At 56.4% G+C, this 14,186-nt stretch overlaps 1 non-coding gene across 1 annotated transcript; it reads right to left on the bottom strand.

Annotated features, from left to right (window-relative positions):
* Positions 1-212: 212 nt before the first annotated feature.
* LOC132214068 (small nucleolar RNA SNORA74) lies at positions 213-415 on the bottom strand. The gene has a single exon (XR_009448165.1). It is a non-coding gene; the product is annotated as a small nucleolar RNA SNORA74 (small nucleolar RNA).
* Between the last annotated feature and the right edge of the window lie 13,771 nt (positions 416-14,186).

Genomic DNA, 14,186 nt, shown 5'->3' with positions numbered 1-14,186 from the left:
CCTTCTTCGCCGACTCCATCCACACCTTTGGGGACCCCTGGACCTGCTGGGGTTGGACCCCGGCACACTGGCTGCATGGGCAGCACCATTCCTGCCTTCTTTCCTCAAGCTGGGTGAGCCAGGTTGGCTGGGTGCAGGAAAGGGCAGATAAATGGCCCTTGGGTGGGTTGAAATGCTATTAGAACCATTAAGATTTTTTAAAATGTTTTTTCTGTGTCTGCACCTTCACTAGAACAAAGCAACCAAAGTGATGCTTAGCTCACTCTCATGGAAGCACAGTTCTGCCCTGCACCAGTGCCACATGTCACCAGAACAGTGAAGGGGGCAACTGGAGGAAGAAGACAGGGCATTCCTCTCCCAGCAGTGTAATTCCCTCACAGGCATGATGCTGTCTGGAGAGCTGACCCCTGCTGGAGCACTTAAGGCTTTTAGGCACCGACTGTATTGATCTGATTTATATTTTTTAAAGATCACTCTGATTTGCATTTTTATTTTTATTAAAAATTATTTTACTAATTTATTTTTTTTTCAATTAGAGATGACATTCAATATTAGTTTCAAGTGTATATAATAGTGGTTTGACATTAATATAACATATAGAGTGATCTCCTGATAAGTATAGCATGGGGGATCTTTTAAAAGGGTAATAATGAAATTCATGAGGGCTCCACTCTCATAACCTAATCACCCTCAATAGACCCACTTTTTATTTATTTTAATCAAACTTATTTGGGTGACATTCATTAATAAAATTGCATAGGTCAGCTGTGCCATTCTATAATGCATCATTTGTATATCGCATTGTGTGCTCACTGCCTTCAAGTCAAGTCTCCTTCCATCACCATTAATCGCCCCTATGCCCTCTTCTTCCTTCCCCCCACCCTTCACCCGCCAACCCTATCACCACTCCAAACACGCCACCCCCAGCTGCCATCCCACACCCACCAGCACCTCCTGCTACCCACACGCCACACCCCCAGTCCTCACCCACAACCTCCCACCAGCCTGCCCCTACACCCCAATACTACCCCTCACCCCTATACCCCTCTTACCCCCTACTCCCACCTGCCACCCCACATCCCACACCCCATATCACACAGCCCCCACCCACCACCCACCAGCCCCCACCCCCCACCCCCTACCACCCACCCTTTACCCTCCACCCCCCACCCCCCTTCCCCTGCTTGTGATTTGACATTTGAAATGATATTTGAGATGTGTCCTGAGGGCTCAGGTAGGATTTAGACAGATGAAGAGGGTGAGAATGTGCTTCAGGTACAGACAGTAGCCACAGCCTGGAGGCAGGAGAGATGAACACTGGACAGACCAGAGCATATGCCCCTCAGATGCCTGTGAGTGAGGGGTCAGGACAGGGAAACAGAAGACCCTGCATGGAGGGAAAAGGCAGAGGGGAAAGGGGACCAACCACAGAGTGGTCAGAGCAGGGGAGACAGGGGCCCCTCCATGGGAAGGCAGGGCAGGGGGACAGGGCACCATGAGAGGGGGTGGGCAGTGGGGACAGGAGACCTTGGGAAGGGGCAGGGATGCAGCAGAGTGGATAGGGGACTTTCCACTGAAGCAACAGTACAGGGAAAAGGAAGACCTCTGCCTTAACCAGTTTGGCTCAGTGGATTGAGCTTCAGCCTGTGGACTCACAGGTCCCAGGTCAGATTCCAGTCAAGGGCATGTACCTTTGTTGAGGCCACATCCCCAGTAGAGACTGTGCAGGAGGCAGCTGATCAATGTTTCTCTCTCATCGATGTTTCTAACTCTCTATCCCTCTCCCTTCCTCTCTGTAAAAAATCAATAAAATATATTCCAAAAAAATCATCATTCTCCCCTTAAAAAAAAAAAGAAAAGGAAGACCCTTCGCGGCTGTGACAGGGCATGGGGGACAGTAGACCCTTCTTGGTAAGGACAGGGGATCATCCTTGGAGGGGTCAGTGTCCCCAACTCCTGTCCCTTTTGCCCTGGCCCTCCTGCCCTATCCCATCCATGGATGGCGCCCTGTCCTTACCAAGCAGGGTCCACTGTCCTCCCTGCCCAGACACAGCCACGAAGGGTCTTCTTTTCCCTGCCCTGTTGCTTCAGTGGAGAGTCCCTTATCCACACTGCCCTGTGGGGACAGAGCCGGGAGAGAGGGACCCCTCCATGGAGTGGGGAGAGCAGACCTTCTGTGGAGGGACATGGCAGAGGGATAGGGGTCCCCCCTTTGAGGGGGCAAGGAAAGGGTGAAATGGACTGTCCATGGCAGGAGCAAGACATGGAGGACAGGGAACCATCCATGGAGGGGAAAGTGCAGGGGGACAGGGCACCCCTGTCATGGTCCCCCTGGCACCCCTTCTCTGCCCCTTCAAATGGGGGTTCTTTGTCCCCTGCCCGTTCTCCATGGATGGTCCCCTGTTTCCTCTACTCTGTTCCCTGCATGGAGGATCCCTGTGCTCCCTGCACTGCTCCATCCCTGGAGAATCCCTTGTTCACCCTTTCCTGACCCCTCAAAAGGTGGGGTGCCCTACCCCTCTGCTCATTTTCCTCCACAGACAGAGGGGAGGGGCACCCTCCATGAAGGGAGCAGGACATTGTTTTTCTTGCCCATCTTCCTCCAAGGAGGGTGCCCTCCCCTCTCTGCCCTGTCCCCACTCCATGGAGGGTGCCTCTTTCCCTGTCCTGTCCCCTAAAAGGGGGTTTCTTTGTACCCCTGCCAATTCCCCTCCATGTAGAATGCCCTGTTCCCCCTGTACTGGCCCTTCCATGGAGAGTTCCCTGTAACTAATCCATGGGAGGTGCTTTCTTCCTCTGCTCTGTCCCTTCCAAGAGGGATCCCTATACCCCTGCTCATTCCCCTCCATGAAGACTCCCCTTTCTCCCTTGCCCTAACTCTCCATGGAGGGTGCTTCCTCCTCTGCCCTGCCCTCAGTGTGGGGGGTCCCTCCTCTGCCCATTTTCCTCCATGGAGGGTGTTCTCTCAACCCTTCCCTTTCCTCTCCATTGAGATGAATAGGTAGTGGTACCAGGAACCTCCCCTTTGATGGGCAGGACAGGGATGAAGGGGGCACCCTACATGAAATGAGGACAGGAGGTCCCACCTTGGAAGGACAGGGCTAGAGGGAAAGGAGACCCTCCATGGCAGTGAGTGGGCAGGGATACAAAGAACCCCTCTTTGCGGAGCCAGGGGAGGGGGAGGGGAAACCCTCCATGGAGTGGAGACAGAACACCCTCAATGGAGAGGACTGGAGGAGGGAAAGATGATCCCCCATGAAGGAGAATGGGCAGGGGAATAGGGATCCCCCCTTTGAGGAGACAGGGCAGTAGAGAAGGGGCGCCCTTCATGGACTGGGGACAGGGGACCCTTAGTGGAGGTACAGGGCAGGGGGCAAAGGGTCCTCTCCATGGAGGGGAATGGTCAGGGGATAGAGATCCCCCTTTGAGGGGCAGGGAAGGGGGGAGAGCACCCTCTATAGAGTGGGGTCAGGGATCACACCATGGAGGGGACAGAGGAGATAGGGGACCCTCCATGATGGTTCCCCTGTCCCCACCCCAAGAAGGGTGCCCCTCCCTCCTGCCCTGTCCCCTCAAAGAGGGATCCCTCTCCCCCTGCCCATTCCTCTTTAAGAAGCGTCCCCTTTCCCCAGCCCTGTCCCCTCCATTGAGAATCCCTTGTCCCACTCCATATAGAGGGTGCCCCCTCCATCCTGCCCTTTTCCCTCAAAGGGTGGAATACCTAACCCTCTGCCCACTCCTCTCCAGGGAGAATCGCCTTTCTTCTGCCCTGTCCCCTCCATTGAGATTCCTTTGTCACCACTCCATGGAGGGTGCCTCCTCCCCCTGCTCTGTCTTCTCAAAGGGGGGTTCCTTGTACCCTTGCCCATTCACCATTATGGAAGGTCCCCTAACTCCCCTTCTTGTCCTTCCATGGAGGGTCCCCTTTCCCCACTTTATGGAGAATGCTCTCTCCCCATTGCCCTGTCCCTCAAAGGAGGCGTCCCTATCCCCCTGCCCATTCCCCTTCATGGAGGGTCTCTGTGATCCCTACCATGGAAATTCCCTTTTTCTACCTTTCCTGCCTCCTGAAATGAGGGGTGCTCTATGCCCTTTCCCACCCCCCCCCCAGGCAGAGGGGAGAGGGCAGCCTCCATGGGGGGAGCATGGCATTGCCCTTCTTCCTCCATGGAGGGTCCCCTATCCCCCGTGCTCTGACCCTCAAAGCGAGGCTCCTTGTCCCCCTGCCCTTTCCCCTCCAGGGACGGTCCTCTTCCCCCCGCTCCCGTCCCATGCATGGAGGGTCCCCTATAACCCCTCCATGCCTGTTCCCTCAAAGGGAGGTTCTTTGATCGCCTGCCCATATCCCAGGGGACCCTCCGTGGAGGTACAGGACAAGGAGGAAAGGGGAATCTCCATGGCAGTGAATGAGCAAGGGTACAAGGAACCTCCCTTTGAGGGGCCAGGGAGAGGGAGGGGATACCCTCCATGGAGTGGGGCAGGGGACTAGTCGTGGAGGGTCCCCTGTCTCCCCTCCTTGTCCCCTCCATGGCATGTCCCTTGTTCCCACTCTATGGAGGGTGCTTTCTGCCTGCTCTTTCCCCTCAAAGGAGGGGGGGATACCTATCCCCCTGACCATTCTCCTTCATGGAGGGTCCCCTTCCCTTCTGCCTGGTCTGTCCATGGAGGGTCCTCTGTCCCCACTTCATGGAGGGTGCCCCTTCCCCTCCTTTTCTACCCCCTCAAAGGGGGGATTCCTATCTCCCTGCCCATTCCCCTCCATGGAGGGCCCCTGTGGTCCGTACCATGCTCACTCCATGGAGATTCCCTTGTCCTCCCTTTCCTGGCCCTGACATGAGGTGTGCCCTATGCTCCTGTCCCACACCCCCAGGAAGAGAGGAGAGGGCAGGCTGCATGGATGGAGCATGGCATTGCCCTTCTTGCCCTTCTTCCTCCATGGAGGGTCCCCTGTCCCCTCTGTTGTGACCCCTCAAAGTGAGGTTCCCTGACCTCCTGCTCTTTCCCCTCCAGGGAAGGTCCTCTTTCCCCCCTCCTTGTCCCCTACATGGAGGGTCCCCTGTCCCCCTTCCATGAGTATTGTCCCCCCCCCACCTCCATGCCTGTATCCTCAAAGGGAGGTTCTTTGATCCCCTGCCCATGTCCCAGGGGACCTTCCATGGAGGGTCAGGAAAAGGGGGAAATGGGACCATCCATAGTAGTGAATGGGCAAGGGTACAAGGGACCTGGGAGAGGGAGAGGATGCCCTCCATGGAGCGGGGACAGGAGACTAGTCATAGAGGGTTCCCTATACCCCTCCTTGTACCCTCCATGGCATGTCCCTTGTTCCCACTCTATGGAGGGTGCTCTGCGCCTGCTCTTTCCCCTCAAAAGGGGGGTACCTATCCTCCTGACCATTCTCTTTCATGGAGGAACACCCTTCTCCAGTCTTTTCCCTCCATGGAGGGTCCCCTGTCCCCACTTTATGGAGAGTGCTCTCTCCCCCATGCCCTGCCTCTCAAAGGGGGGTTCCCTATGCCCCTTTCCTTCCCCTCCATGCGGGACCCTGTGGTCCCTACCGTGCTCACTCCATGGAGAATCCCTTGTTATCCATTTCCTGTCCCCTGAAATGAGGGGTGCTTATGCTCCTGCCCGTTCCTCCTGCCCACCCCCAGGAGGGGAGAGGGCAGCCTCCATGGAGGGAGCATGGCATTTCCCTTCTTGCCCTTCGTCCTCCATGGAGGGTCCCCTTGTGCCCCTGTCCTTTCTCCTCCAGGGTTGATCCACTTTCCCACTCCCTGTCCCCTACATGGAGTGTTCTCTATCCCCCTCCATGGGCGGTCCCCACCTCCATGCCTGTCCAATCAAAGGAGGTTTCTTTGTTCCCCTTGCCATGTCCCAGGGGACCCTCCATTGAGGGACAGGACAAGGGGAAAAGGGGACCCTCCATGCCAGTGAATGGGCAAGGGTACAAGGAACCTCCCTTTGAGGGGCTAGGGGAGTATGAGGGGATACCTTCCATGGAGTGAGAACAGATGACCCTCAATGGAGAGTATGAGGAGGTGGGAAAAGCGATGCTCCATGAACGGGAATGGGCAGGGGTACAAGGGACCTTTTCTTGAGGGGCTGGGGGAGGAAGTGGGGGACACCCTGCATGGAGTGGGAACAGAGGACCCTCAATGGAAAGTATGGGGAGGGGGGAAAGGAGATTTCCCCATGGAAGGTCCCTTGTCCTCAGTCCATGGAAGGTGCCCCCACCCCAATACCTGTCCCCTCATAGGGGGTTCCTTGCACCCTTGACCATGTCCCATGGGACCCTCATGGAGAGATAGGACAGGGGGTAAAGAGAACCCTCCAGGATAGTGAGTGGGCAAGAGTACAAGGAACCCCCCTTTGAGGGGGAGGGGATACCCTCCATGGACTGGGGACAGGGGACTCTCAGTGGAGTGAATGGGGAGAGGAAAGTGGATCCTCCTTGGAGTAGAATGGTCAGGGGAATAGGGATCCCGCCTTTGAGGAGACAGGGCAGGAGGGAGGGGGCACCCTTCATGGAGTGGGGACCAGAGACTCTGCATGGGGGGACAGGGCAGGAGGCAAAGGGTCCTCTCCATGGAGGGGATGGTTAGAGGGATAGGGATCCTCCCTTTGAGGGGCAGGGCAGGGGGAGAGCACTCTCCTTAGAGCAGGGATTTGGGACGTGCCATGGAGGGGACAAGAAGAGGAGGTCGGGGACCCTCCATGATGGGTCCCGTGTCCCCATTCCATGGAGAGTGCTCCTTCCCTCCTGCCCTCTTCCCTCAAAGGGAAGATGCCCCTCCCCTTGACCATACCCCTTCATGGAGGGTCCCTGTCACCCTGTCCTGTCCCTTCATGGAGCATCCCCTGCCCTCCCTCCATGGAGGGTCCCCTCTCCTCCCTGCCCTGCCCCCTCCATGGAGGGTCCCCTCTCCTCCCTGCCCTGCCCTGCCCCCTCCGTGGAGGGTCCATGGAGGAGAGGGGACTCTCCATGGAGGGGGCAGGGGAGGGAGGAGAGGGGACCCTCCATGGAGGGGGAAGGGCAGGGAGGAGAGGGGACTCTCCATGGAGGGGGCAGGGGAGGGAGGAGAGGGGACTCTCCATGGAGGGGGCAGGGCAGGGTATGAGTCCCCTCTCCTCCCTGCACTGCCCTGTCCCCTCCATGGAGAGTCCCCTCTCCTCCCTGCCCTGCCCCCTCCATGGAGGATCCCTTTTCCCCCTACCCTGCCCCCTCCATGGAGGGCTCCCTGCCCCCCCTTCCCTGACCCTCCATGGAGAGTCCCCTCCCGCCTCTCCCCTGCACCCTCCATGCAGGGTCTTCTGTTTCCCTGCCCTGTCCCATCACTCACAGGCTCTGAGAGGCATGTGCTCTGGTCCCCAGTGTTCATCTGTCCTGCTCCAGGCCGTGTCCACTGTCTGCACCTGAAGCACATCTCACCGTCTTCATCTGCCCAAATCCTGCCTGGCTCTCAGCACACATGTCAAATATCATTTCAAATGTCAAATCACCGAGTGATCTTTAAAAAATATAAATCAGATCCCCCTATTCTGGTGCCTAAAAGCCTTCCTGCTGTGACAGCATTTCCAACCCACCCTTTATCTGCCCACCCGCCCTCTCCTGCCCGCCCTCTCCTGCCTGTCCTCTCCTGCCTGCCCTCTCCTGCACCAGCCTGGCTCTCCCTGCCCTGGAGGTACTTGCTTTCCCTTTGGTGGTGGCTTCCTGAGTTCTCCTTGTGGCGAGCTCTGTCTCAACAGCCAAATCTGAGTTAAATATGACAAGATCTTGGGGAGCCCTTCCCTGAGTCTCTTGGGGCCTCACACTGAAGGGGTCTCAACCCAGGCGTGTGGGGTATAAGCTGGCAACAGGTCACAGAGCTGACAGGTCACAATGGTGAGACAGGTCATAGTGGTAACCTGGCAACCACTTGAGGTCAGCCAGGGGGGCCAATGTAACCAGGGGTTCTTGTGTGGCTGTTTTAAGTCACTGACTGAACATTTATTTAGCACCAACAAACCCCAGACCCTCTACAGAATGTACAGAAGGTGCAGCTCGCCCTCCATGGATGATACCTTCTCCCCTGCCCTGTCCCCTCCTAGCTCTTGGCCCTCAGTAACCATGTGCTCTTGAAAGTGGGATGTGGGTGAGAGGGTGGGTCACAGATGCCGTGGGAGGGGCTCAGTCTGAGTTGCTGGCTGCAGGAAGTTGAGGCTGGAGGAAGGGACCAGGAGCCAAGGTTTTCTGGAGGCCTGGAACTGGGAGTGGCTCTGGCAGGGACAGCAGGAAACTGCTCTGTAAGGAGAGGGCTCTTCTAGTTCCCCAGGAGCCAGGAGCAGGGTCTCTGACCTACCAGGAAGGAGCTCAGCTGGATGCACCTGCCTCAGGCTTCTGACCCACAGCCCCTGGGATCACACACTTTGTGGTGAGGGCCACTCTGTTTGAGTCATTTGTTAGGGCAGCAATAGGAAACCATGTAGTCCCTGTCACCCCCTCTTCATATAACCAAGCCTGTGTTCTCCATGGCTTTGGGTATCTTCTGAAATAAAATGTGGTTCTTGTTCTCCTGTCTGTCTCCCAGCCCCTCTCAGCTCCTGAAAGGTAAACTGTGAAGGCCCTCCCCCCAAAGACCCAGGTCCAGGGAGGGATATGAGGGGCACACATGTGTTCAATGAGTTCGGGATTGAAGGGCTCTTTTCAGATTTTATAAAATGTTATTTTTGTAATAAACCTGATTGATTCACATAATGTTGTGGGTTGGTTCAGCGAGATACACCACCGACTCAGAATTTAAATTTAGGAACTTTATTAAGCTGGCCAGATGTCTGCAGTCCCAGCACCCTGCCGAAGCAAAGGCAAAACTGCAGCAATGACTGCAAGCATTACAGCCTATTTATTTGCAAAAGCTACAAAGTTACAAGGCCTTGTTTACGCAATTTGTTCCCGACACAGTATAGCATTATCACCTTCCTATCTATGTTTTCCGGGAACAGAGAGAACAGTATATTGAGGAGGGACCATGAGACCATATCTCAAGGCATGACCTGATGTCAGTACCTTCCTGTCTGTCCAGGAACAGACAGTACAGCGCGCCCCGATATGCAGCCCAGTACACCCCCTCCTTCCGCCTCTGTCCCATCAGCCTCTGCACCTCTCAACTCTGTCCCATCAGCCTCTACCTCTCCCTCCTCTGTCGCAACAGCCTCTGTCCCCTCCCTCCTCTTTCCCCTCCCTCCTCTGTCCCCTCTCTCCTCTGCTACCACCCTCCTCTGTCCCATCAGCCTCTGTGACCTCACTCCTCGGTCCCATCAGCCTCAGTACCATCAGCCTCTGCCCCTCTAACATCTATCCCATCAGCCTCTATCCATTCCCTCCTGTGTCCCATCAGCCTCTGCCCCCTCCCTCCTCTGTCCACTCCCTCCTCTGTTTCCTCAATCCTCTGTCCCATCAGCCTCTGTTACCACGCTTCTCTGTCCCATCAGCCTCTGTCCCCTCTCACCTCTGTCCTATCTGCCTCTGTTTCATCCGCCTCTGTCCCATCAGCCTCTGTCCCCTCCCTCCTCTGACCCTTCAGCCTCTGTCTCCTCTCTCCTTTGTCCCATCAGCCTCTGAACCCACCCCTACACTTTCCAATCAGCCTCTGTCCCCTTCCTCCTCTGTCCCTTCAGCCTCTTTCTCCTCCCTCCTCTGTCCCATCAGCCTCTATCTCCCTCCTCTGTCCCATCAGCCTCTGTCCCATCAGCCTCTTTCCCCTCTCTTTTCTGTGCGATCAGCCTCAGTCCCATCAGCTTCTGTCCCCTCCCTTCTTTCTCCCATCAACTTCTGTCCCTCCCTCCTCCTCTGTCCCATCAGCCTCTGTCCCCTACCTCCTCCTCTGTCCTATCAGCCTCTGCCCCCTGCCTCCTTTGTCTGATCAGCCTCTGTCCCCTCCCTCCTCCTCTTTCCCATCAGCTTGTGTTCCCTCTATCCACTTCTGTCCCATCAGTCTCTGTCCCTCCCTCCTCTGTCCCGTCAGCTTCTGTCCCCTCCTTCCATCTCAGTCCCATCAGCCTATGTCTCCTCCCTCCTCTGTCTCTTCAGCCTCTGTCCACTCAGCCTCAAAGCCCTCCCTCCTCTGTCCCATCAGACTCTGTGTCATCAGCCTCTACCCCTCCCTCCTCTGTCCATTCAGCCTCCATACCCCACCTCTGCTTTCCCATCAGCCTTTGTCCCCTACCTCTTCCTCTGTTCCGTCAGCCTCTGTCCCCTCCCTCCTCTTTCCCCTCCCTCCTCTGTCCCATCTCTCCTCTGCTACCACCCTCCTCTGTCCCATCAGCCTCTGTGACATCACTCCTCGGTCCCATCAGCCTCAGTCCCATCAGCCTCTGCCCCTCTAACATCTAAACCATCAGCCTCTATCCATTCCCTCCTGGGTCCCATCAGCCTCTGTCCCCTCCCTCCTCTGTCCACTCCCTCCCAGCCTCTGTTTCCTCAATCCTCTGTCCCATCAGCCTCTGTTACCACCCTTCTCTGTACCATTAGCATCTGTCCCCTCTCACCTCTGTCCCATCAGCCTCTGTCCCCTCCCTCCTCTGACCCTTCAGCCTCTGTCTCCTCCCTCCTTTGTCCCATCAGCCTCTGAACCCACCCCTACACTGTCCCATCAGCCTCTGTCCCCTTTCTCCTCTGTCCCTTCAGTCTCTGTCTCCTCCCTCCTCTGTCCCATCAGCCTCTTTCCCCCCCTCTTTTCTGTGCCATCAGCCTCAGTCCCATCAGCTTCTGTCCCCTCCCTTCTTTGTCCCATCAACCTCTGTCCCTCCCTCCTCCTCTGTCCTATCAGCCTCTGCCCCCTGCCTCCTCTCTCTGATCAGCCTCTGTCCCCTCCCTCCTCCTCTTTCCCATCAGCTTGTGTTCCCTCTCTCCACTTCTGTCCCATCAGCCTCTGTACCTCCCTCCTCTGTCCCGTCAGCCTCTGTCCCCTCCTTCCATCTCAGTCTCATCAGCCTATGTCTCCTCCCACCTCTGTCTCTTCAGCCTCTGTCCACTCAGCCTCAAAGCCCTCCCTCCTCACTCCCATCAGCTTCTGTCCCCTCCCTTCTTTGTCCCATCAGCCTCTACCCCTCCCTCCTCTGTCTATTCAGCCTCCATACCCCACCTCCGCTTTCCCATCAGCCTCTGTCCCCTACCTCCTCCTCTGTCCCATCAGCCTCTGTCCCCTCAGCCTCAAACCCCTCCCTCCCCTGTCCTCTTCCCTCCCTGTTCCATCAGCCTCTGTCTCCTCAGCCTCAAAACCCTCCCTGCTCTGTCCCATCAGCCTGTTTCATCAGCCTCTGTCCACTCCCTCCTCAGTCTCTTCAGCCTCTGACATCTCCCTCCTCTGTCCCTTCAGACTCTGTCTCCTCCCTCCTCTTTCCCATCAGCCTCTGTACCCTCCCTTTTCTGTCCCATCAGCCACTGTCCCCATGATCCTCTGTCTCTACATCCTCTTTCCCTCCTTCATCCTATCCCATCAGCCACTGTCCCCTCCATCCTCTGTCTCTTCGTCCTCTGTCCCTCCCTCATCCTATGTTCCATCAGCCTCTATCCCCTTCTTCCTCCTCTGTCCCATCAGCCTCTGTCCAGTCCCTCCTCTGTCCCATCAGCCTCTGTACACTCCCTTCCTCTGTCCCATCATACTCTGTTCACTCCCTCCTCTGTCCCATCAGCCTATATCCCCTACCTCCTCCTCTATCCCATAAGCCTCTGTCTCCTCCCTCCTCTGTCCCATCAGCCTCTGTCTCTTCCCTCCTCGTCCCATAGGCCTCTATCCCCTCCCTCGTCTGTCCTCTCCCTCCTCTGTCCCATCAGCCTCTGTCCATTCAGCCTCTGTCCCCTCCCTCCTCTGTCCCATTGGCCTCAGTCCCATCATCCTCTTTCCATTCTCTCATCTATCCCATCAGCCTCTGTCCCATCAGCCTCTGTCCACTCCCTTCTCTGTCCCATCAGCCTCTGTCCCCTCCGTCCTCCTCTGTCCCATCAGCTTCTATCCCCGCTCTCCAACCCTGTCCCATCAGCCTCTGTCCCCTACCTCCTCTGTCCCATCAGCCTCTGTCCCCTGTTATGGGTTGACTCAGCGAGTTAGACCACAGACTCAAAATTTATATTTAGGAACCTTTATTAAGCTGGCCAGATGTCTGCAGTCCCAGCACCCTGCCGAAGCAAAGGCAGAACTGCAGCCATGACTGCAAGCATTACAGCCTATTTATTTGCAAAAGCTACAAAGTTACAAGGCCTTGTTTACGCAATTTGTTCCCGACACAGTATAGCATTATCACCTTCCTATCTATGTTTTCCGGGAACAGAGAGAACAGTATATTGAGGAGGGACCATGAGACCATATCTCAATGCCTGACCTGATGTCAGTACCTTCCTGTCTGTCCAGGAACAGACAGTACAGCACGCCCCGATATGCAGCCCAGTACATCCCCTCCTTCCGCCTCTGTCCCATCAGCCTCTGCCCCGCTCAACTCTGTCCCATCAGCCTCTATCCTCTCCCTCCTCTGTCCCATCAGCCTCTGTCCCCTCCCTCCTCTCTCCACTCCCTCCTCTGTTTCCTCAATCCTCTTCCCATCAGCCTCTATCTATTCCCTCCTCTGTCCCATCAACCTCTGTCCCCTCCCTCCTCTGTCCTCTCCCTCCTCTGTTTCCTCAATCCTCAGTCCCATCAGCTTCTGTCCCCTCTCACCTCTGTCCCATCTGCCTCTGTTTCATCAGCCTCTGTCCCATCAGCCTCTGTCCCCTCCCTCCTCTGTCCCATCAGCCTCTGTCCACTTCCTCCTCTGTCCCATCAGCTTCTGTACACTCCCTTCCTCTGTCCCATCATACTCTGTTCACTCCCTCCTCTGTCCCATCAGCCTCTATCCCCTACCTCCTCCTCTATCCCATCAGCCTCTGTCTCCTCCCTCCTCTGTCCCATCAGCTTCTGGCTCCTCCCTCCTCGGTCCCATAGGCCTCTCTCCCCTCCCTCCTCTGCCCTCTCCCTCCTCTGTCCCATCAGCCTCTGTCCATTCAGCCTCTGTCCCCTCCCTCCTCTGTCCCATTGGCCTCAGTCCAATCATCCTCTTTCCATTCTCTCCTCTGTCCCATCAGCCTCTGTCCCATCAGCCTCTGTCACCTCCCTCCTCCTCTGTCCAGTCAGCTTCTGTCCCCTCTCTCCAACCCTGTCCCATCAGCCTCTGTCCCCTCCCTCCTCTGTCCCATCGGCCTCAGTCCCATCAGCCTATGTCCCCTCCCTCCTCTGTCCCATCAGCGTCTGTCCATTCAGCCTCTGTCCCCTCCCTCCTCTGTCCCAACGACCTCAGTCCCATCAGCCTCTGTCCCCTCCCTCCTCTGTCCCATCAGCCTCTGTCCCCTCCCTTCTCTGTCCCATCAGCCTCTGTCCCCTCCGTCCTCCTCTGTCCCATCAGCTTCTGTCCCCGCTCTCCAACCCTGTCCCATCAGCCTCTGTCTCGTACCTCCTCTGTCCCATCAGCCTCTGTCCCCTGTTAGGGGTTGACTCAGCGAGATAGACCACAGACTCAAAATTTATATTTAGGAACCTTTATTAAGCTGGCCAGATGTCTGCAATCCCAGCACCCTGCCGAAGCAAAGGCAGAACTGCAGCCATGACTGCAAGCATTACAGCCTATTTATTTGCAAAAGCTACAAAGTTACAAGGTCTTCTTTACGCAATTTGTTCCCAACACAGCATAGCATTATCACCTTCCTATCTATGGTTTCCGGGAACAGAGAGCACAGTATATTGAGGAGGGACAATGAGACCATATCTCAATGCCTGACCTGATGTCAGTACCTTCCTGTCTGTCCAGGAACAGACAGTACAGCGCGCCCCGATATGCAGCCCAGTACATCCCCTCCTTCCGCCTCTGTCCCATCAGCCTCTGCCCCTCTCAACTCTGTCCCATCAGCCTCTATCCTCTCCCTCCTCTGTCCCATCAGCCTCTGTCCCCTCCCTCCTCTCTCCACTCCCTCCTCTGTTTCCTCAATCCTCAGTCCCATCAGCCTCTGTCCCCTCCCTCCTCTGTCCCATCAGCCTCTGTCCACTTCCTCCTCTGTCCCATCAGCCTCTGTACACTCCCTTCCTCTGTGCCATCATACTCTGTTCACTCCCTCCTCTGTCCCATCAGCCTCTATCCCCTACCTCCTCCTCTATCCCATCAGCCTCTGTCTCCTCCCTCCTCTG

This window comes from Myotis daubentonii, chromosome 12 (assembly GCF_963259705.1).
Source record: "Myotis daubentonii chromosome 12, mMyoDau2.1, whole genome shotgun sequence".
Lineage (NCBI taxonomy): Eukaryota > Metazoa > Chordata > Mammalia > Chiroptera > Vespertilionidae > Myotis > Myotis daubentonii.
Note: the sequence above shows the minus strand (reverse complement) of the source record. Positions and strands in the feature narration are given on the sequence as shown.